This window comes from Aedes albopictus, chromosome 3 (genome assembly GCF_035046485.1).
Source record: "Aedes albopictus strain Foshan chromosome 3, AalbF5, whole genome shotgun sequence".
NCBI classification, from domain to species: Eukaryota; Metazoa; Arthropoda; class Insecta; order Diptera; family Culicidae; genus Aedes; species Aedes albopictus.
This window is the reverse complement of record NC_085138.1, coordinates 46,343,177-46,351,178: the sequence shown is the minus strand read 5'-3', so window position 1 is coordinate 46,351,178 and position 8,002 is coordinate 46,343,177.

Below are 8,002 nucleotides of genomic sequence, written 5' to 3'. Positions count from 1 at the left end.
GCGGAAAGAATCACGTGCCTGGTCGTTTCTTCCCACGTGCAGCCATTCCTTGACGTACAAATTCTTGAGACCGTAGGTCCCATTATTACCCTCCCTGTACTCTACCTTCCACTTTGCTGTTCCCCATAATTTGTTCTGGTTGGTAGCGAACACGTATCGATCTTCCTTAAAAAAAGGATAGTGTTCGTCCGCTGTTACGTATCCTTTTGTTTTCATACTGTAGATAGTTATGCAGTTGAACCAGTCTTTACTGATGGATATGCGGTTCTCGCACGGACATTGGCAAAAGGGCGCCGAGACACTGGAATATCCAGTGTCGATAAGCAAAGCACTTAGCACAAAAAACAACGCGTTGAAAAGTCCCATTTTAACTATCGAATAGTTAAAGCAATTCTGAACGTTATTTAATTAAGTCTTGAATCCTATAGCCAACCATTCGTTCCGTAATATTGATTCGACGCAAACCTAATTGATCCGATCGAAATCGTTCTCGATTTAGATCGCGCCTGGAAAGTTCCATCCCTATGGCATAAAGTCACTTGACATAAAATCGCCGGAGCACCTCTTAACAAGTTAACATGGGTTTACCCCGTTTGGTCGTTTGGCATAATGATTATTTGGCATAATTCAGAATGAAATGCCAAACGGGGAAGTCTAGTTTACCGTAAAATGGGGTGTTCAGGGACGGAAATTTTTTTCGACCACATTAAATCATGGGTTCTTCTTCTTAAAACTTTCAGGAAAAGCAGTCTGATCATTAGACTGATGAGATTTCTTGATGCTCTATTACGCCTGTTACGGACGCAACTTCTTGGGGAGAATAAAACCTTTTAACAGCAGCTCACTGTTTCTGCAGCTTCAAAACTGCAAGGAATTCTATATTTATTCACATACACAAACTGTGAAAATTCGTTGAAATATAACTGGGATTTGAGCATTTAGTCTAAGAAATTTAGCCCCAAAGGGAACTCTGGATAGGCGGACAATCCAAAAATCTCCAACAGGATTCCTAAAACTAGACATCAATACGATTGAAATGGTTCTAAGATGAAAGAAATCGGTTGAAAATTGACGAAAAAGCAACTATTTGAATATTTTGTTTTCTGTTGGTCGAATACGGTTGCAAACGTGTAGTAAAAGCACTCTTCTAGAATATTTTTTCACAAAAAGTTGATCAAACATGATTTTTTTTACATTTTTCATGAAGTGGCCCACTGTGCCTTTTGTTTACATTTTACAGTCCAGGTGTCTTCGGAAGAAATGCCAAAAACAGCAGTCTGAACATCTTTGCAGAAGAAAATTTTCTTCTAGGACACTTCTATGAAAAGATAGAACTGATCTAGATCAGTTTCAACTTATCTAGATCAAGTATTAGGTAACCAGATTATAGTAAAAACTGTTACAAGACATTTCTCTGAAGATACGAAACCTCTAGGATGGTTATCCAGAGCACTAGCGTTCTTCCCAGTGTGGGATGCAAACAGTTTTCAAAATGGCCGACATCTTGTTCCGCGTGGGATCACTGGGTCGGTCCTCCCGGTGGCCAATGTGCGCAAAACATCTACTAGTGACCGTTTTCTAACTGGTATTAGAAAATTTTGAAGTTTGATACCCATATTGCTAAACCTGAACGAAAAATAATATTTGACCGCTCTTGGGCCGGTTCCCTGAGGGTCCCTGGAGTAGATTCCAAGCACGGATCCAGCCTAGAACTGGTTACATCGCCTAATTTGCTTCTGAAAATATCACTGTGGTCTAGATTATAAAAATTTGTTATAATGGAACTGGATTTTCAGCAGTTACTCTAAGAAATTGGGTGGCGAAAGGAAATTGGGGTCATTTTTACCGGATGTGACCCAGTGACTCACCGGAATAACTCCGGATAGCCGAATAATTAAAAAATGACCAATAGGTTTCCTAAAACTAGGCATCAAAACAATGCAATGGTCAAAAAATGAAAGAAATCGGTTGAAAATTGACGAAATGGCAGCCATTTGAATTTTTTTCTTTCTGTTGGGCGGATACGGGTTAACACAATCTTACATGTTAGTAACATTGGGAATCTCCCCAGATGCGACTCCCTTAACCTTATGCGTACAACAATCACGAAACGCGACGCGAGATAAGACACGACACTTATGGTTCTTACAATCGACGATTGTAAGAACCATATGTAAGTGTCGTGTCTTATCTCGCGTAGCGTTTCGTGATTGCCGTGTTTGTCCTCACGTTAGCACTAGGTATCAGGTATCAGTAGGTCGGCTCTAGAGGCACGTTCTCCTCCATTCGGGAAATTTGTGCCATCGCCATGAACACGAGCCTATTCATCATTTACCTGACGGAGAAGGGAAGGAAAAAGGATAGGACATGGGAAAGGACAGGTAAGGGAATAGGATCGTCATTCTCGCAAAAGCGTACCACAATGGGTTCACATAGCGTCCTGAAAAGGACACTGTAATAACGCATAAGCGTACCACAATGGGTTCGAACAGCGCCCTGAGAAGGGCACTGTGATAATGCATAGAGCGTAAAGAGAGCCTATAGCTCTTTACCACAGCGGGTCAAGAACAACAGAACGTCCTGAAGATTCAGGTTTCTGAAGTCAGTTTCACTCACTTAATAAGTGTTTCCCGAGTACTCGGAAACGCAATTGCGCAAAAACTGGACAGTTACATATTAAATGATACGAAGTTCCATAATCGGATTCACAGCTATCACATGCAAATGAATCAGCTTGCTGAATATTCGCCATGTGATAGCTGAGTCGGCAGTGGCCAGTCAATGCTTTGACCAGCATGCTGCAATTCTGCTTTGACAGATTTGTTAGATACTTTGCCACCCCTAGAGATGGCTCAGTACAATACAATTTTGTTTGACGACATGACTCCAAACTATTCCAGTATTGTTTGTGCTGAGTGGCTGCCCAGGTGTCAATCTGAAGCTTCACCCAACACTTGGATACCGGAATAGCTGGCTCAGGGCCAATGAAGTCATGTGATGCTCCAGTGCGAGCTAACTCATCAGCCAATTCATTTCCAGCGATGGAAGAATGTCCAGGTACCCATACAAGGCGAACAGCGTTTGCTGAATTCAGCTCTTCAATTTGAGTTCGACAAGCGATAACTATCTTCGACCTGGAGTTGGCCGAAGCAAGTGCTTTAATAGCAGCCTGGCTATCTGAACAGGAGTATATTACTTTGCCCATTACGTGCTGCTGAAGTGCTGATTGCACTCCGCACATAAGAGCAAAGATTTCGGCCTGAAAAACGGTGCAGTGTCTACCAAGTGAGTAAGATTGATACAGCCTTAGCTCACGAGAATAAACACCAGCACCTGCTCGACCTTCGAGAAGGGATCCATCAGTGTAACATACGATGCCGTCTGAAATACTTCTCTCCAGATAACCAGATGTCCACTCTTCCCGGGAAGGGAAATTCGTGGAAAATGTCCTATATGGAAAATTACAAGCAATTGTAAGATCACTTGGAGCAAGGACAACTTTGTCCCAATTCACCAAAAGTGGAAACAACGAGGTGTGTGTTGAACTGCGGTTCACAGGAGTTTCCTCTAGTAAACCGAGTACCCATAGGCGGTAAGTGCAAGAAAGTGCTTCTTGTTTGAGATGAATGTGTAGTGGGGCAACGTCAAAGAGAACTTCGAGCGCTGCCGTGGGAGTTGAAGAGAACGCTCCAGACATCGCCATTAAGCACATCCTTTGGAGATGGCCTAACTTTGATTGGACCGTTCTCACTTCGCCCTTTTGCCACCACACAAGACATCCATAGGCCAATATTGGCCGAACAACAGTTGTGTAGATCCATTTGATATACTTGGGTTTTAGACCCCAAGTTGTACCAAAGGTTCGCCGGCATTGCCCGAAGGCCATACAAGCTTTCTTGATTCTGAACTCAACATGAGGTGTCCAGGAAAGCTTGGAATCAAGAATGACTCCAACGTACTTTACCTGTTCAGTCACATTGATTTCAGAATCAAAGAGACGTAAAGTTCGAACACCATTACGGTTTCGCTTTTCCGTGAAAAGAACAATAGATGTTTTACTCGGATTTACCGAAAGGCCATATTGGCGACACCAACCCTCAACTACCTGAAGAGCGTTTTGCATCAGGTCGAAAAGGGTGCTGATGCACATACCGACTAACAATGTTAGGTAGTCGTCGGCAAAACCATAAGTAGGAAAACCGCTATTATTGAGTTGCCTCAATAGCGTATCTGCTACGAGATTCCATAAAAGCGGTGATAAGACTCCCCCTTGGGGGCATCCACAAACACTCAATTTCCTAATCGCCGCTTGACGCAATGTCGAGAAGAGATGTCGGTTTTTGAGCATTTGGTGAATCCAATTGGAAATCATTGGAGATATACCATGACCCCGTGCGGCTTCCAATATGGCATCGAAAGGCACGTTGTCAAAGGCACCCTCGATATCTAAGAAAACACCCAAGCAGGATTGCTTTTGAGCGAATGCCTTCTCGATATCGTAAACAACTTTGTGTTAAAGGGTCACAGTGGACTTTCCAGATTGGTAAGCATGTTGGTTCACATGAAGAGGCACATTGGCCAGATGAACATCACGAATGTGATGATCGACTATGCGTTCTAAGCATTTCAGAAGAAAAGAGGTCAAACTGATAGGTCTGAAGCTCTTTGCTTCTTCATACGACGCGCGACCCACTTTCGGAATAAACTTCACAGTAATATCCCGCCAGGATTTGGGAATATACCCTGTAGCAAAACTGCAAACAAGTAGTTGTTTCAAAACATGTTTGAAATGATCAAATCCCTTCTGAAGCAAAATGGGATAAATCCCATCTGCCCCAGGAGATTTGAAAGGAGCGAAGCTATTAAGTGCCCATTCAATCGATTCTATAGTTATGATACTCCGAGCCGAAGCTAAAGAATCATAACAACAAGAAAAGACATCAGGTTCATCCGAAGATGTAATATCCACACATCCGGGGAAGTGTGTACTGAATAAACATTCCAAAACTTCCTCATCAGAGGAAGTGAAATCACCATTTGGCAAACGAACTTCGTTCACTTGAAAATCCTTAGATTTTGCAAGGATTTCGTTCAATCGACTGGCTTCACTCAGACTGGAAACATTTGTACAAAGGTTTTTCCAGCCGGATCGTTCAGCAGACCGAAGAGCTTTCTGGTAGGCCTTGCGAGCCGACCTGAAAGCCTCCGATACAGCCGAACGTCGTCTGTTCCAACTCTTTCTACATTGTTTCCTGAGCTTCGCCAGATCGGAGTTCCACCAAGGGGTTCCTCTTGTGGTCTTCACAGACCGCAGAGGACAGGCTTCTTCAAAAGCTTCCATGATGAAGGCCGTTGTAGTATCAACGGCATCATCTAAATCACTTGGAGTGTCAATTGATGGTGAGTATCCATGAAATTTGGCTGCAACCAAATCGGTAAAGAGATCCCAGTTGGTTGACCGGGGATTCCTGAAACGCAAAGTTTGCGAAGTAACATTCACATGTTCAAACAAGATGTAACGATGGTCAGATAAAGATTCTTCATCTGACACATGCCAATTGGTCAGCTCATGACTAATTCTGCTAGAGCAAAGCGTTATGTCTAACACTTCATCTCTACCAGATACCATAAAGGTTGGGCGGTTGCCTATGTTAAGTAATCCAAGATCTGTACTACTTAAGTATTCCATCAAACTGGAGCCTCTCAAATTGATGTCTGAGCTGCCCCAGATTATATGGTGAGCATTAGCATCACTACCAACAATTAGCGGAAGGCCTTTTGAAGTGCAGTATGCAATGACTTGCTTGAAAGCATCCGTAGGGGATGGTTCATCATGCGGTAAATAAACCGAACAATAAACGTATTTCCTGTTGAGGTTTCCAACAGATACATCTATTGTGATAGCACATACATCTCTGGTAGTTAGTTCAGAGATGAGTGTAGCAACGATTGCGTTGTTGACAAGCACACATGCTCGAGGTATGACACGTGAGTTTGCCATTTCATTTTTACTGAAAGTAGCAAACACCGGATTCACAAGGTTTCCTAGATAGAAATTCCCCTTACGAAAGTAAGGTTCTTGGACTAACGCCACTTGGGCTGTACCATTTTGCATAAGTCTACAAAGATTGATCGTTGCTGTTCTTTTGTGCTGAAGATTGATCTGAGCTATCCTAACCGTAGCCACTACCCAAACTAGGCAAGATTAAACTCTTAACAATCACAGCACAAAAAAGAACAGCAACAATAAAGCCAGATCGGTATCGATTTGAGTGCGCCAAAGGCGAGGATGCACAGAATACACTGTGTAAAACGCATAATGCGAAACCATATAGGTGAAAATTTAAACTAATTAATAACATCTTCATAATCCCGCCCTTATTCAGCCTCAAGTATGAGATTGAAGAAGGGCAGCTGATTTTCTCGGAGAAACACAAGGTCCACCGCGCTATTGCTCCGGTTAGCACAGTAAGGGCAAATACTGTGGAGGGTGCCCTGGTACTCCACAGGCTCCGTTTGCGATTAGGTTTTTATAAGACCCCCCTAACCATTCATTCCTAGGCACGGTAAGCGTAAAGCCGCATAACACCATGAATTAGGGGTCACCTGATTAGTGGATTCCTACCACTGGAACAGGCGGTCCGTAGTGCTATTCTTAGCCAGTTGAACTAACCGCTACCGACACTACACAGCTATCTAGGCTGATCGGGAAAAGAAGTTAATATTGGTGATCAACTTCATACGGGCCCGAAAAGCCACGTTAGCACTAAGTACACAAATTAAAAGTGTTATGCGTACAAGTTACTACAGAAATATATCCGATTCACTGTCGTGCACATATCTGGAGACTGACCGTCTAATCTAACAATCTCAACTAATTGCCAATGATTTCTTTAACATTCACTATCAAACCAGTTGCTATGAAAGTGAGAGAATGCAACACATGTTATTCGGTACACAATGCGGAACTCGGGACTCACTAACCACTGGAGGAAATCGCAACACTATTTCCAACAACGCCAGAGAACTTTTAATGTCAATTTAAATTATACAAGTTACTCTTTATCACAACTGGTAACAGATAATGACATGATCTCGAAATTTTTTTGTTGCAGACAAAACGGAAGCTGAATTTGTTGCGTACTTTTCAACTCGTGAATAATCAACTATTACTAACCCAAAATCGAAACTTACCGTTCGAAAATCACGATGCAAGGCTTAAAAATCTCTAAACTCGTGGTGCACGATCTTTGTTCTATTCTGTTCAAGTTGGGACAAACATATGTCGCATTGGGTAGAATGCAGGCCTGGTAGCGAGTCACTTTTTAGTGATTTGGTCACTATTTTTGAGTCGGTCACTAAAAAGTCACTATTTGCATGAAAAAGTCACTAAAGTCACTTTTTTCAGTAAATTGGTCACTAAAGTCACTATTTTCGTTAATCTGACTACATTGAAAAACATTTATTGTCAAAATAATGGACAAAATTTCCTCAGAAACCCTATCCTTAAAAAAAATCGGCTGCACCGCTTATTACTCTATTATTGTTCTTGTCTTTATCAACCTTCATCACGTTGGAAGCAGCTCGCTGACGTAGTATACGGTTTGGATCGAAAATTACCTAAAGGAGGGTTAATGCGAACTATAGCTACAGTTTTCTCGTATTCCGAAGAAGTAAAAATGAATGTGTGGCTATGATCATAGATAAATTGCCGAAATATTATACTTTTTCAATAATAACATTGCAATGTTCCTTAAGTATTTTCATTTAAAATTTCAGTTTAATTATATCACCCTATATATTCAAACTGTTAAGAATTAGATGTTTGGATGGAGTTCAGCGGATCGGAATACGATAACACATACCCAGCTTTAGCATCCTTTTCAACATCATATGCGATCGTGTGTTGATTGGGCAGTGCATTGTATTCCCCTGTATCAGTTAATCTTGGATAAATCGGAAGTTTACAACTCAAGAACTTTTATAGTAGGTAAAGAAAAGA